This window comes from Tauraco erythrolophus, chromosome Z (genome assembly GCF_009769465.1).
Source record: "Tauraco erythrolophus isolate bTauEry1 chromosome Z, bTauEry1.pri, whole genome shotgun sequence".
NCBI classification, from domain to species: Eukaryota; Metazoa; Chordata; class Aves; order Musophagiformes; family Musophagidae; genus Tauraco; species Tauraco erythrolophus.
Window position 1 is genome coordinate 41,044,707 of NC_141496.1, and position 6,229 is coordinate 41,050,935.

A 6,229-nucleotide genomic window follows, 5' to 3' on the forward strand; every position below is an offset into this window, starting at 1 on the left:
GCAACGTCCAAATGTCAGGACTAACACTTCAGCTCATCCTGGGGGAAATCCCATTTATCCTTCTTTCAGTCATGGCCAGTGTATTTGCACCTCAATAAAATGTGTGCTTAAAATTTTCCCCTTTGCCATGGTTATATTCAGAAATCGAGCAAGAATTGCTCACTTAGCAGTGGAATAAAGTATCTGGGGAAGAAGGTGAAGAAAGAAAAAGTAGTTTACATACCTATTTATCTTATCCAGACCTCTGTCCTTCCTGATGGATACCCAGACGTTCCTCCATGTCTCAGTCTGGTTCCCTTGAACAAGTAGCTTCCTCCATGTGAAGGCTCCTTTTTAAGCCTGCCAAATTTACTTGATCTCCTGTTTCAGCCAGCTCTTTTCTTTCCTGCTTCCAGCCACCTGCCAGTTAGCTAGAGAGGAGGAAGCATCTTTAAAATTAATTGTTCTGATTCGTCTTTGTTAATTGGGACGCCATAGGTTTGCAACCCTAGTTAGAGAATTTGTTACAAGAATACATGTGTTTGTTCAAAATGAAGAAGTTCAGCTCAAAGGTCTACAAGTAGTATAGCCAGGGATATTCATAATAGGGTTATAGGAAGAACAAGGAGGAGGATGAACCCATCCACTCAATATCTTACGATTCTGTATAGCAAAAAGTAGAGGGATTAACAGGAATTGCTGAAAGTCTCAGTGCATGATCAAAATTGCAAGTTAATTGGCATAGCAGGCACTCGTTCAAGTAATTTACATGACTAGAATATTAATGTGGAAGGGTATAACTTGCTCTGGAAGGGTAGAGAGGGCAAAAGAGAGATAGTGTTTTCAGGCGTATCAAGACTTGTTCCAAGGTCCAGGGTGTGAAAGAAGATAGATGGGTTGTAAGTTTGTGAATGAAAGTAGCAGGAAAAAATGAGGGCACTCTCACAGCACAGGTCCTTGTGTGCTACTGAACTGGGAAAATTAAGTTTGTAAACTGATAGAGTTGTGCAAAAGCACTGGCTTTGGTGAAATGCCAAAATTTGACTGGTCTGGACATCTGGTAGGAAACCAGAAAAACAGGAGACAAACTAGCAGGTTCTAGAAATGTGTTGGAAACAATTTATTAGAGTTGTGGAAAAAAAAAAAAGAAAAAAAAAAAAAGAAAGCTCTTCTAGATTTTTTGCAGGCCAGCCATTGGGGACTTATTGAGAACATGAAGGCATAAAGCAGCTTGGGTGAGACTGGCCATAAAATGTCAAGAGTTCCTAGAGCTGGGAAGGCAAAACGAAACCAATGGATGTCAAGAAGTCATTATTCAATAAATACTCAGAATTGGAAAGATTTTCTGGGAAACAAGCCTGAGATATCCAGTAGATATGACAGTTGCTTTAAAAACTCATATTAAAGGCAGAAGCATAAACTCTTCCAATGTAGATGCATATTAAGAAATGAATGTAGCTAAATCACAAGTGTTTCAATGATGTAAAACACAAGAAGAATGCATAGGAAGTTGGAAACTATATCAAGTAACAAAAAAAAAGTATAAAAACGTGGAGATAAATCAAAAAGGCTGAGAGAAAAAGTGAAATACAACAGAAATACAGCCAAGCAGCAGGGTATTCTAAAGGTGTGTTGTTGTAGGAAGAAGAAAACAGAGGGAGAAAGTTTACTTCTCAAAAGGACAAGAAAGATACTGACACTAAAAAAGCCATTTTTTAAAAAATTTCCATCTTAATAACAACAAAACTCATGACCAGATAGCAAAGGTAATTAACACCAAAGATAAAAGGGTAAGAACTGAGACTACAGTTGGGAGGGGAAAAAAATCTTGGATATCTGAACAATGTAAGATGTATTAAAATGGGTTGCATATGGTGAGATTCAGCCTGGTTTAGAGACCTAGCCGTGGCAGATGCAGCTTCATTGGTTGTTGTTTCTGAGAGCGCATGAGGATGGTTGAGGTTCCAGACTGCTGAAAAGGGGCAAACGAGAGAGGAGAAACTCTCAAAAGATCAGTCATCTTAACTTTGTGGACCAATTAATTAAACTATTTATGAACTTCTAAAAGACAACAAAGAGATAAGTAGCAGCCAACATGAATTTGTCAAGAGCAAATCATGTCAAACCAATCTAATTTTCTTCCATGACAGAGTAACGATTATCAAGAATAGGAAGAAGCAGTAGATGTCATACATCTTTGACTTCAGTGGATTTTTGTCACTATGCCATATAATTCTCAAATGCAAGGTAGAGACACATGGCTACATGAAACTACTAAACATCTTACCAGAAATGTATTTTGAGAGCATAGGTATCAGAGGTTCATTATTAAAGTGGAGTCATGTATCAAATGGGGTTCCACAGGGGCCATTTCTGGTCCAATACCATATAGCGGTTTTCATAATGACTTAGATAATAGCATAGGAAGTGTTTCTTTAATCGGGAGATAATAGCAAGTGGAGGACAGCTGTAGTCACGTTTGAGGACAGGGTGATAATTCAACATTTTGTTGAAAAGTTAGTAAAATTCTGAAAACCAGGTTGAAATTTAATTCAGAGAAGTGCAAAATTTTACCCCCAGGCAGTAGTAATCAGCTGCACGGGGTAAGGACAGACTTTGTACTGCAGAAGGAAATACTAGAGTTGCAGTAAACCGAAGTTTAACAAGACTCAAAAGCATCAGACTGTTACTAAAAGAAGTGGACATTATTCAGTGGCATATATTTGGGAGTGTCATCTTCAAACTTGCAAAGTAATCCTTCTGCTTTACCCTGTGCTGATAAGGCCTCTTCTGGTACACCCTATATAGGCTTGTGCTCCACAATTCGATACCAATCTAGAGGGAGTAAAGAATCGTGGAGAGAGAGTGAGGAGTAGAAAACTCCATCTGTAGGGGAAGTGTGAAGGAAACAGGGTTGCCTACTCTATGTAGAAGAAGACAGAGAGAAGCATGGTACAGGACTTAAAATTACTAAAAAGTAGCTGTGAAAGAAAGCCAATGCATTCTTTTCGATGTTCACTGGTGGATTAAATTGCAGTTAGGGAGGGAGGGAGGGATATAAGTTAGATATTAAGAGCGTCTTTCTGACAGTAAGGCTAGAGAAACACTGGAATAAATAGCCTAGAATGAAATCTTCATCTCTGGAGTTTTCTAGGATCAAGTTAGGTGGACTATGTATACAGAATGATGTGTGTAGGACTGAATATACACTGAGTCAGCAGCATTGAGTAGAAGACATTTCAGATATTTCCTATGACTTACCTGATTAGGGCCACGAAGATGATAAGAGGGCTGGAGCACCTTTCCTATGAGGACAGGCTGAAAGAGTTGGGGCTGTTCAGCCTGGAGAAGAGGAGGCTCCGAGGTGACCTTATAGCGGTCTTCCAGTACCTCAAGGGGGCCTACAAGAAAGATGGAGAGAGGCTGTTCAGGAGGGCCAGTTGTGATAGGACAAGGGGTAATGGTTTTAAAATAGAGGGAGGTAGATTCAGGTTGGATATTAGGAAAAAATTTTTTACCATGAGAGTTGTAGAACACTGGAACAGGTTGCCTAGAGAGGTGGTGGATGCTCCATCCCTGGAGACGTTCAAGGCCAGGTTGGATGAGGCCCTGAGCAACCTGATCGAGTTGGAGATATCCCTGTTCTTTGCAGGGGGTTTGGACTAGATGGCCTTTGAAGGTCCCTTCCAGTCCTAACGATTCTATGATTCTATGATTGAACAACTTTAAATTACTATGCGAGAGGTAGGGCCAGTCAATTTAATTTGTCTTCAGCTGCCTTTTTTTTTTTTTTCAGTCATTTTGCTTTGGATTAAACTAATAAAATCATAAAGTACTGTATTAACTGGATCAGCATGCTGGATCCAGCAGGTTGAGGAAGGGAATTCTGCCCCACTACTCTGCTCTCGTGAGACCCCACCTGCAGTACTGCGTTCAGCTCTGGGGCCCCAACACAAGAAGGACATGGAGCTGCTGGAGCAAGTCCAGAGGAGGGCCACAAGGATGATCCGAGGGCTGGAGCACCTCTGCTATGAAGACAGGCTGAGAGAGTTGGGGTTGCTCAGCCTGGAGAAGAGAAGGCTCCAGGGCGACCTTCTAGCAGCCTTCCAGTACCTGAAGGGGCCTGCAGGAAAGCTGGAGAGGGACTTTTGACAAGGGTATGGAGTGATAAGGGGCAATGGCTTTAAACTGAAAGAGGGGAGATTTCAATTAGATTTAAAAGGAAGAAGTTCTTCCTTCTGAGGGTGGTAAGGCACAGGAACAGGTTGCCCAGGGAAGCTGTGGCTGCCCCATCCCTGGAAGTGTTCAAGGCCAGGTTGGATGAGGCTTTGAGCGACCTGATCTAGTGGAGGGTGTCCCTGCCCATGGCAGGGGGGTTGGAACTAGGTGATCTTTAAGGTCCCTTCCAACCCTAACCATTCTATGATTCTATGATAAATAGATTCTGAGGTGTTAATAAATTAACCTGAACAAATGCAGCAATTTTATTTAATCTAGTTATATTAGTCTCATATGAGTGCTGCAGATCTCTACAGCTCTTTCTCATTGACTGTGTTACGCGTATTAATGAATGAAAAATTGATGAGCTTAAGCCTTCCTCTTTGCTTCCCTTCCCTTCTCCCATCAACGACTCGACCAATGAGCTAATAGAAACCTTACTGAGAAACAGAAACCTTCATGTAAGTAACTACCAGTCTGTTGCAGAGGATAGAGACATGGATAGGCTGGAGAGCCATATGAGATGCTGAAAAAAATAATCAGGTGCAGAGAATTCACTAAAGGACAAAAGCATGTTTGCTGTTAAGAAACTGAATTGTTAATATTCGGTAGTTGTGACACTTTATGGAGGTTCAGTAGAAGCCAGTGTTAAAATGCATTTAACCACTGGTGCTACAAAACAACATACGACTTAAATTATATGTGCAAAAGCATAAGCCGCAAATATTTAGTCTGTTGCCTTTCTTGGATCAGGTAGTAGCTAAAGTTTATAATCCTGCAAGTTTTGTCTGTGAGGAGAGAAACAGATGCAGGAGCTGGCAACTCTGACGGGATCTAGTTTATTTACCAAGAGTGTACACAAGATGAATGGAAAAAAAAGATTGTTTCTTCACTTTTCCTTCACGCTTCTCTGCAAGTATCTATGATACTGTGCCTGGTGCTTCCTTGTTCTTAGCTTCTCTGCTTTTTTGCCTGTTGCATTCATAGGCATGAAAACAAAAATCAGATATTTCGAGATATATCAAAATTCAGATAATGCGCAGCCTCCATACCCCGCTGTGTTATAAGTGTATAGGGTCCAGTCGGCAACACAGTATAGTCCTATTACACACCTGTGTTCTTCATAGTAGCCTCTATTGTTTAAATGGCCTGACTGAACAACAGCAATCAGGTAATTTTAACAGCTTCTTTACATTTGCACCACATGGAAGATGCTTCTTAAACTGATCAATTTCAGCTAGGCTTCGATGAGCCAGTAACATCATCTGTTGCTTGTATTCAGGTGCATCGTAATAACTATTCACAACAATTGTGAAAAAAGCGTTGGGAATGGTGCGGGTTCAGGCTAATACACCTGCGCTGTTCACCCTGGGCCTGATCCAAACCTCACTGAAGTCTATGGAAATATCCCCACTGATGTCAGTGGGCTTTGGATCAGGACCAAGGCTACCCTAGCCTTTACTCAGATCTTACTCTGGCAGTTCTCCCACTGAAGTCAATGAGATTATTCTTTGGTATAATAGAGCTCACTGTCAGGAAGATTTTAATGATATTCAACCTACATTTTCCATGTCTTCATATCACCCCATTATTCCTAGTTATGCCTCATTATCTTCTTTTTTCAGGGACCCAATCCTAACCTCCTTACTCGTGCAAAACTCCCACTGATTTCGATTAAGGAAGTGGGATCTCACTGTCACCTTTATGATTCGGAAGCTGCTGTAATGCTCTCCCATGATGTCATCTTATAGGCAAACCATGCATGGTATTTTTGCTTGTAAAGACCACAGTATTGAGACTATGGCAATACTGAAGAAAAAAGGAAAATGAAAAGATTCACCAGTACAATTTCAAGACATACAGCAATATGAATTTTTAAATAATGTTTGATCTTATAAAAACATTTTATCATCTTTTTATCAGACGTACATCCTCACAGCTATATAAAAATCTGTAGTAAAATTATTGTAAGTAGTTTCTTTGATTAAGAACTCAACATTTGTGGTTTAGAATGGCTTTATAATTTGCTGTG